Raw genomic sequence first — 9,732 nt, forward strand, 5'->3', positions numbered from 1 at the left:
CCCACTATCAGGAGAGGTAATAATAATAATAATGTTGGTATTTGTTAAGTGCTTACTATGTGCCGAGCACTGTTCTAAGCGCTGGGGTAGACACAGGAGAATCAGGTTGTCCCACGTGGGGCTCACAGTCTTAATCCCCATTTTACTGATGAGATAACTGAGGCACCGAGAAGTGAAGTGACTTGCCCAAAGTCACACAACTGACAAGTGGCTGAGCCGGGATTCGAACCCATGACCTCTGACTCCAAAGCCCGGGCACTTTCCACTGAGCCACGCTGCTTCTCTAGGGAAAAACCCCACAAAAGAGCAAACCAGCACTTTTCCAAAGCTTGCTAACATCTGCACCAGTCAGGACCTTCTACCAAACCCAATCATCAGGAGTCCTAAAGTAAGCTCCAGGTCTCCAGTCAACCCCATTTGCACAGGAATGCTTCTCTATAGTGCACTTTGAGATTTCAGAGCCTCTCAAAAGCATGGGACTCTTCAGGGGTTCTGCTACTTAATCCTGCTCTCTCTTTACTCTCCATGTGGATGGGAAAGAAGGATAGAATTCAGGGCTGGAAAACACTTTCCAGATATTGCCCTATCTCCCTCCTGCCATTCTTTTCCAAACTCCTCAAATTAGTTTTTTATATCTTCAGCCTCCACTTTTCCACTTCCCATCCTCTCCTTGACACCATGTAATCTGGCTTCCAGCCACCTTGTTGCACCTGGGGTAGGGTAGGTCTAAGTATCGTGATCACAGAAGTCAGGATAATGGAGTCCTGTGAGTGTTCACAAATGTGGTAGCAGCCACAATAGCAAGTTTATTGTAAAGGTTGAACAAAAACAAGAAGTAACCAATTAATCAAGGATTTATGGGTGATCAGTAGGACTTCCTGATTAGCATGAACCTGGGGCAATTCACTAGAGGGAATATATCCAAAGGGGCACATCTATCGATAGGAAACCACAACACTTTTAAGCAAAACCTAACTACAGTTCAGAGAAGGGGAATACTCACAAACACCACCAAAAACCAACCAGCTGGAGTCACTGCAGCTCCTGCATTTCACCACAGAGTCCGTTAGGCATTCTTGAGAGTGGAGTCCAGGCCTGATCACTCACCACATTATGAGGTATCCCATGATTGGCCTCAACACATGTCTGCAGAAACCTGATAAATGTTTGGGCCGGGGGAGAGGATCGCCGAGAGCCAAGAGTCGTAACAGCTTCTCAATTGTAGGCTATCAAAGAGGGCCTTCATTTCTGAGGAACTCAGAAATTGGGCCCCCATCTCCAAGAAACCCAGACACTGGTTCCCCTATCTCTGAGGAACACGGAGACTGGCTCCCTATCTCTGAGGGACTAAGAGGCTGAGCCTGTCTTTCCCTTGGGCAGGCAGTTTAGCAAGCCCCGAGGAGGGGAGAGGAAGTGGGGTCATGGTTATATGTTCCTTAAGGAGTCCTGAGATGACAGCCTCTCCTTCTAAAATGGAATTAGTCATGTCGGGCTAACACCCTTTCACTCAGTGGAAACTGCCATCTACGTGATCACTAGTGATCTCCTTCTTGACAAAATCCAGTGGAGTCAACTCCATCCTAAGCCTCCCAAACCTCTCTTGTTCATTCATTCATTCAGTTGTATTATTGAGCGCTTACTATGTGTCAAGCACTGTACTTAGCGCTTGGACTGTACAATTTGGCAACAGATAGAAACAATCCCTGCCCAACAACAGGCTCACAGTCTAAACGGAGGAAACAGTCAACAAAACAAAACCTAACAAAACAAAACAAGTAGTCTGGCGTCAATATCATCGAGATGATTAGAATCATAGATATGTACATATCATTAACAAAATAGAGTAATCAATAATATATACAAATATGTACAGTACTGTGGGGAGGGAAAGGGGGAAGAGCAAAGGAGGGAGAAGGGGGAATGGGGAGGGGAGCAAGAGCAAAGGGAAAGGGAGGGCTCAGTCTGGGACGGCCTCCTGGAGGAGGTGAGCTCTCAGTAGGGCTTTGAAGAGGGGAAGAGAGTTAGTTTGGCAGATGTGAGAAGGTAGGGCATTCCAGGTCAGCAGTAGGACATGGGCCAGGGGTTGACAGCGGGACAGCCACAATCGAGGGACCGTGAGGAGGTGAGCAGCAGAGGAGCGGAGTGTACTGGGTGGGCTATAGAAGGAGAGAAGGGAGGTGAGGAAGGAGGGGGCAAGGTGATGGAGAGCTTTTAAGCCAAGAGTGAGGAGTTTTGGTTTCATGCAAAGGTTGCTAGGCAACCACTGGAGGTTTTTGAGGAGGGAAGTGACGTGCCCAGAGCGTTTCTGTAGGAAGATGGTCTGGGCAGTGGAATGAAGAATAGATTGGAGAGGGGAGAGACGGGAGGAAGGGAGATCAGAGAAGAGTCCAACACAATAATCCAGTCGGGATATTGTAGACTACCATCTTTAAAAAAAAAAATTATAGTATTTGTTAAGCACTTACTTATGTCAAGCATTCTTCTGAAAACACCGTCTACTCTTGACTTCACTGACACTGTCCCATTTTGGTTCTCCTATCTCTCAGGCCTCCTTTTCATTCTCTTTCCCTGACTCCCATTCCATATCTGTAGGAGACCCTCAAGGCTTAGTTCTGGAACCCCTTCTATTCTCCATCTCTACCCACCCCTTTAGAGAACTCATTCACTCTCATGGCTTCAACTTCCATCTCTAGGCAGATAACTGCTAAATCTGCCTTTCCAGCCATGAGGTCTTTCTTTCTCCCTTCAGGGCATCCCTACTTGGATGTCCTGCCAACAGTTCAAATGTAACATTCCCCAAACAGAGCTCCTCAAACCCTTCTACTCCCTTACTCAAACCCTTTCCTCCCTTATCTTTCCCATTACTATACACAACACCACCATCCTCTCCATCTCAATCAATCAATCAATCATTGGTATTTATTAAGCTCTTGGTAGAGTATTACAGAGTTCTGCTCACAGTGCGCTTACAGTCCAGAGGGGGAGACAGACATTAAGGTGAATACATAAATAATGAATATGTAAATAAGTGCTGTGGGGCTGAGAGTGTGGTCCATACCAAATGCCCAAAGGGGACAGATCCAAGTACATAGATGATGGAGAAAGGAGAGGGAGTCAGAAAAGTGGGGCTTAATCGGGGAAGGTCTCTTGGAGGAGATGTGAGTTTAATAAGGCTTTGAAGGTGGGGAGATTGTGGTCTGACATCCTGGAACTCCCTCTCCCTTCATCTCTAACAGATCACTACTCTCCCCATCTTTGCAGCCCTATTAAAATCACTTCTCCTCCAAAAGCCTTCCCTGACTCTGCCCTCATTTTCCTTCCTTATTCGTCCTCCCTTCTACATGCCTGTGCACCTGGGTCTCTGCCCCTTAGGCATTATTGATACTCATCCCACCCCAGGCCCACAGCACTTATGTACTTATCCTTATACTCTGCTGCTTCCCCTATTTGCAATTTATTTCAATGTCTGTCTCACTATCTAAATTGTAAGCTCCTTGAGGGCAGAGATCATGTCTACAAAATTTGTTGTACTGAACTTTTCCAAGCTCTTAGTACAGTAATGTATTCTACAAACAGTAAATGATTGATGGTGACTCTAATCTTTCACTACCTAGCACATTCTGGCTTCATAATGCCAGGAAACCAATCCCAAGGAGAGAGTTCTGGGAGAGAGAGATCCATGGCAGCCTGGGCCAACAGGATCCATTCCCAGCCCAGTGACTGTCTTGATTGAGCCCACAGTCAGAGGTGCCCTTTGCTGATCTTAGATAGTCAGAGCGGAGAAATTGATGTGAATTGTTCCAGTTAAAATTCACACCACCTTGCTTTTTAATAGCTGGAGATTTTTTGTTTCTCTTCATCAACTCTGACTGACCGAGACCTGAAGAGAATGAATATGGAGGAGGTCTCCTTTGCCATCCTCTTTCCATTGCAGATAGTCCTGGGAGCCTGGGGGAATACAGTCCTCCTTGTACTCTCTGTCAGCTCCAGCTTGAAACCCATTGATCAGATCTTCGCTTGGCCTTGGCCAACACCATGATGCTTCTCAGCAAGGGAATTCCAGAGGTCATGGAGTCTTGGAGGATGAACAACTTCCTGGATACTGTTGGCTGCAAAATCCTCCTTTACTGTTCCTGCTTTGGCTGGAGTCAGTCCATCTGCACAACCTGCTTCCTGAGCACCTTTCAAGCTGTCACCATCAGTCCCAGCAACTCTCAGTGGGCCCGGCTCAAAGACAAAGCACCAAGATCTATTGCACTCTCTTTTCTTCTCTTCTGGGTCCTCAGTTTGTTCCTGGATATTACAGCACTGATGTACATAACCGATCCTCAAAACCAGACCAGCGTTCGAAAAATATTTGATTTAAAATATTGCTCATCAGTTAGCGTTAGTGCAGGAATCACTGTGATAAATTCTGCTATATTCACTCTCCGGGATTTGCTCTTTATAGGGATCATGAGCGGGGCCAGCTTCTACGTGGTGTTTCTCCTGCCCAGCCATCACAGTTTAGTCTGGCACCTGCATATATCCAACCACTCCCCTAGAACGATGCCCGAGGTCAGAGCAGCCAAGTGTGTCATTTCCTTGGTCACTCTCTATGTCATCCTGTATGGAAGCAACACAATCACTTTGAACGTTTTATTAAACACCAAGGCAGAATCTCCCCTTTTATTGAATATCCACACAGTTTTGTCCTTCTTATTCTCTGCCATAAGTCCACTGCCGATTATCAACAGCAAAAGGACACTTTGGCAGGGAAGATTCTCGCAGGGGAAAGAGAAATCCCCACTTTCTGCATCAACTCAGCATCGGCTGCAGCAGAGCCCTGTGCAACTTGGGGGGAAGCATAGAGGAGAGACCTAGTGGGACAGTCTCTTCCCAATGACACTTGGCTTATTTTGCCATTGGGTGAAGAGGCAGCCAGCCATATTTCAGCCATGGGTCAGCCCAAACTGTACAGGAGTCTCTATTCCCCTCTAGTCCTGTGTGACTAGGGAAATAGGCTTATACAACCTGGGACAAAGAGAAATTTGGGGCAACTTTGTCTGTTTTGCCTAATTCATTTCATACCAGAATTTGTATCTCACTCTTTGTTTTCTTTCCTTTCTGCTATATTAACATCACTAAATGTCCTTCATATTTAAATGGCACCACTGACAGTGAAGTTCAACTATGAGTATGTGTGTGATTGAAAAAGCCAATGTAGCATCCACAGTACAGGAAATATTGGGGCAAACCAAAAGTTGTTCCTTGTTAGGCTGTTGTACTTAATGTTTGTAGCACGTGGCTGTTTTTTCTTTTACCCTCTTGTCTCTCTTTCCATATGAAGTTTTACTCAGAGGGATACTCTTTTCTCGAAGACACTGCACCATCCAGATCCCTTCTCAGCAGTTGACTCCCAATTATCAGCTGGGATGCAACATTAATAAAAATTGTGGTATTTTTTAAGTGCTTACTATGTGCTAAACATTTTACTATGTACTGGGGAAGATACAAGATAATCAGATCCCACAAGGGACTCATAATCTAAATAGAGAGAACAGGCATTAAATCCTCATTTTAGGGAACCAAGGCACATAGAGGTTAAGTGGCTTGCCCAAGATCACGCAGCTGGTAAGTGGCAGAGCTGGAATCAGAACTCAGGTTCTCTGAATCCCAGGCCCGTGCTCTTTACAGTAAGCCATGCTGCTTCTCATTATCTTGGGCTTCATTGTATCGCATCCTTAAAATGCTTCCTCTGCCCTCCATTGTTCCAGTTATCTAATTTCAGCTTTCCGTAAAGCAAATATTTGGTTACCCTGCTGCCACTCATTGTCCTCAGCACCAAAAAAAAAAAAACCCAACAACAACTTGGGTGGTGCATTCTATTCACACATTTGACTCTGCCATCTGACTCTGCCCTAAACTTCTGTCTCCTTTTTGCTAGATGTGCAGACGAAAGAAACTCACTGCTGAGTCTTAAACCTACCAGATGACTTAATTAGGTGTCAGAAAGAAAGGGGTTCAGTGAAATCTTGGAGTAAATAACCACCAAACTCCCTGGGGAATCTTTCTTCATATTTACCCTGACTGGACTCCTATCCTCCTGGAATCCAAGTAATGAAAATAGTAAAATGGGAAACCATCCGGGGGGCTCCTGAGATTGAAGTATATGGTTAAACTGGCACTAACTGAGTTACCAAACTTAAGCTGCAGGCACCAAACCAGCCTCATATGAGAGACAGAAACAGACCTTTAGTGCTGTAACGTGATACTTACATCCCTGATGATGACCTGAGACCTTCTCCTTTCTAAGTGCCAAAAAGATAGTGTGAATATATTGAGTTTGGGTGCACCTTCATGTTTAAATAAGAGTGGTAGTGTGTAAAGTGTTTGGTTATTAAATATTAAATGTTATGAATATGTTGGGATTAAGGTCCTCCTCCTGTTAGTGTGTGTACAATGTAGGGTGTTTTGAGAATGCCAGAGAGTTGAGATTTGAGGTGGTGCCTATAGGAAGATTGTGCATATGGATGTGGGTGAAGAAGGAAAACGTGAAAGGTTTTAAGGGTTATCTTTAAAGAGATAATGGTGGAGTGAATTTGAATAGAGAAGGAATCTGTACCTAGCAGGAAGGGAATGAGAGTTTTGAATAATAATTAAGGCATTTGAGAAGTTGCAGATTGACACCTTCTCTTTTGACAGGAAGGATTCACTGAACCCATGCATCTGTGTGGTGGAAATGTGTATTATGTACTGCAGGGAGGAATTCATAATGGAATTTTGGGAGCTCCACAGTTTGAGAGTGTGGTTGGAGCTTCCACCTTAGGAGATCAAATGGGAAAATTTGTTTGAAGAAAGGCGTCTCCCTCAAACCGTGACTAGCTTGCTTTATTGTGAAGTATTGATCTCATTCCCCTCTCAGGGTTGCAACTGGAGAATTTCTAGTACTCGAGTACCGGAGGGAGAGTGAAGCAGAGGCATATCCATTCCATTCCTACTTTGGGCAGTGGCTAGCGAGTGGAAGGCAATCTGCTACAAGTCAAAACTCACCCGTGCTGGGCGGCAGAGGCATGGGAGAGAGTTGAGGGCGGAGACTCAGGTTTCCTGCATGAAAGAAGGCAATATTAAACCACTTCCGTATTTTTACCAAGAAAACTGTGGATACACTACCAGGACGATTGCAGATGGAGCTGGGGCATTTTGGAGAGATGTGTACATGGCATCGCTGTGGATTTGAGAAACTTGACAGCATAAGACAAGACAAGACATGGATCTGTTGCGAGGTCTGCAAGAGTAACCGTCTGCTCTGAGTCCGCTATTCAGGAATCCCTGATCTTGCTTTCTCATTCTTCCGTATAATAGGCTGAGGTAGTTGCTCTTACTCGTGCCTGTGTTCTGGCCTCCGGGTACAGCACAGCAATCTACACTGATTCCCGGTATGCCTTTGGGGTCATGCATGACTTTGGTTCCCTCTGGAAACAACAAAGTTTCTTCCCGGCTATGGGAACCCCTAACTGAAATAGGTCCCTTGCTGTATCCCTTTTAAAGGCAATCTTGCCAGCTGAATCTCTTGCTGTTGTGAAATGTTTGGCTCATTCCTCCTATCCCGACCCCGTGTGTAAGGGCAGTGCCTGCGTGGCGGCTCTACTCTCCTCACAATGTCCTGATGCCGCCACATTTGTCTCTCCCCTCTACGCCCTGGACCTCCCTCCATGATTTGGTTTCGCTTCAGAAAGCAGCCTCTCCGGAGGAGGTAAAATCCTGGTTAACACTTAACTGTTATCAAACTCCTTCAGGACTTTGGTCAAACTCCCGACCAACTTCCTGTTGCCCCACCCCCGCCCCCCCTGTGCTGATTGCCTTTCCTTGTCCAGCTGGTGCATGGTCATGCCCATAAGAACAAAAGTGGGGTGGTGGACTCCATTACAAGGCTCTGGTTTGCACCCAAGATAAGGCAGCTAGCTATACTGTGTCTCAAGATGCCCAGTATGTCAACGACATAAAGTAGAGAAAACCACCAAGGTTCCCTGCACAATGCACTCAGCCCTATGGGGACCCTTTGTTAACATTCAGATCGATTTTATTCAAATACCTAGAGTGATGGGTTTTTGGTTTTGTTCTAATGATAGTAGTTACTTTCTCAAGATAGGTCAAGGCATTGCCCTGCTAACAGCTGGACACCAAGAGAGTAGCGAAAGTCCTTTTAAGGGAACTTATTCACCGATTTGGGTTACCTGCCAGTATCAATAGGGACTATGGGTCTCATTTTTCTGGACAAATAATTAGAGATATCTGTAAAGGGCTAGCTATAAAGCAGCATTTCCACTGCCCTATCACCTACAGTCTGCGGGCCTGGTAGAGTAGTATAATGGGGCCCTGGAGAAAAAAAAGAGATTAGGTAAACTATGCCGTGGCACTAGATTGAAATGGCCGGAGTGTCTTCCCATGAACTTCTTTGGTCTGTGAAACACACCTAGAAGAAAGACAGGCTTGAGGCCACATGGAGGTCTGATGAGGAGGCCCATGCACCTTCCAATGTCCCCTCCTGTGGTCTGGGAAAGATGGAACATGGTCCTTACTGATGATGCCTTATTGGAATATTGTAATTGTTAAATAATTGTTTTAAAGCCTTCCAATCGCAGGTGCAACAAGCTCTGCCCAAACCAGCCCCAAACCAGAGCCACAGAATCAAACCAGATGAGTGGGTGCTTTTAAGTCCTTCACACTGAAGAATAGCATTGAGCCACAGTGAAAGGGACCACGATGGGAACTCCGGGTCCCCTGTTCTGACCAGCGATGGGAGCTTTGGGTTTACTGTTCTAATGGGAAGCAGAATGGTGTAGTGGACAGAGAACAGGCCTGGGAGTCAAAAGGTTATGGGTTCTAATCCCAGCTCTGCCAGTTCTCTCCTGTGTGGCCTTGGGCAAGTCACTTCACTTCTCTATGCCTCAGTTACCTCATCTGTAAAATGGGGATTGAGACTGTGAGCCGCACATCAGACACAGACTGTGTCCAACCTGATTTGCTTGGACCCACCCTAGCGCTTGTAGGGGTTGTTGTGCCCCGGCTCTGACCCGCCATTAGTTACAAGGCCGAGTCATGCGCACTGCTGCACCTTCGCTGCTATGGTATGCGCCCTAGGCATGCGCAGAAAGGGCAGGTAAACACCTTATGTAAGCTGTTTGTGCATTTTCGTGACGTCACGTGGCCTATAAAGGGAAAGCCCCAGCCAGGAGGGGGCGCGGTGTGATCTCTCCAAGTCTGTCAGACGCCACCCACTGTCCCCTAAGTAAGTTCCCCAAATAAACCACTTAGTAAGTCAGCCTGACTGGCGCAGTCTGCTTCCTTTTCCGGAATCTCTAGACCGTCCCGTTACGGTGGGACTGGGCAACTCAACGGGATTTTCCATTACACACCTGACACGTACTAAGCACTTAACAAATACCATACTTATTAATAAGTGATTGGAGCACTGGGGCCTCTGCTCTAACCGGTAATGAGAGCTTTGGGGCTTCTGATCTGACCTGCAAAGGGAGCTGAGGATCCTTTGTTCTTACAAGTGATGTGAGCTCTGGGGCTTCTACTATAATCAGGGATTGGAGCTCTGGGAAATTTTATCAGCGAATGGAAATTTGGGGCCTCTGGTCTGACCAGCGATGAAAGCTCTGGGGTCTCTGCTCTAACCAGTAATAGGAGCTTTGAGGTATCTTCTCTTACCAGTGAAGGGAGCTCTGGACCCTCTTATCTGAC

General features: G+C 46.1%; 1 pseudogene; it reads left to right on the forward strand.

Annotated features, from left to right (window-relative positions):
* Positions 1-3,889: 3,889 nt before the first annotated feature.
* LOC114807960 lies at positions 3,890-4,863 on the forward strand (annotated as a pseudogene).
* The last annotated feature ends 4,869 nt before the right edge of the window (positions 4,864-9,732 follow it).

This window comes from Ornithorhynchus anatinus, chromosome X5, assembly GCF_004115215.2.
Source record: "Ornithorhynchus anatinus isolate Pmale09 chromosome X5, mOrnAna1.pri.v4, whole genome shotgun sequence".
In the NCBI taxonomy this organism is placed as follows: domain Eukaryota; kingdom Metazoa; phylum Chordata; class Mammalia; order Monotremata; family Ornithorhynchidae; genus Ornithorhynchus; species Ornithorhynchus anatinus.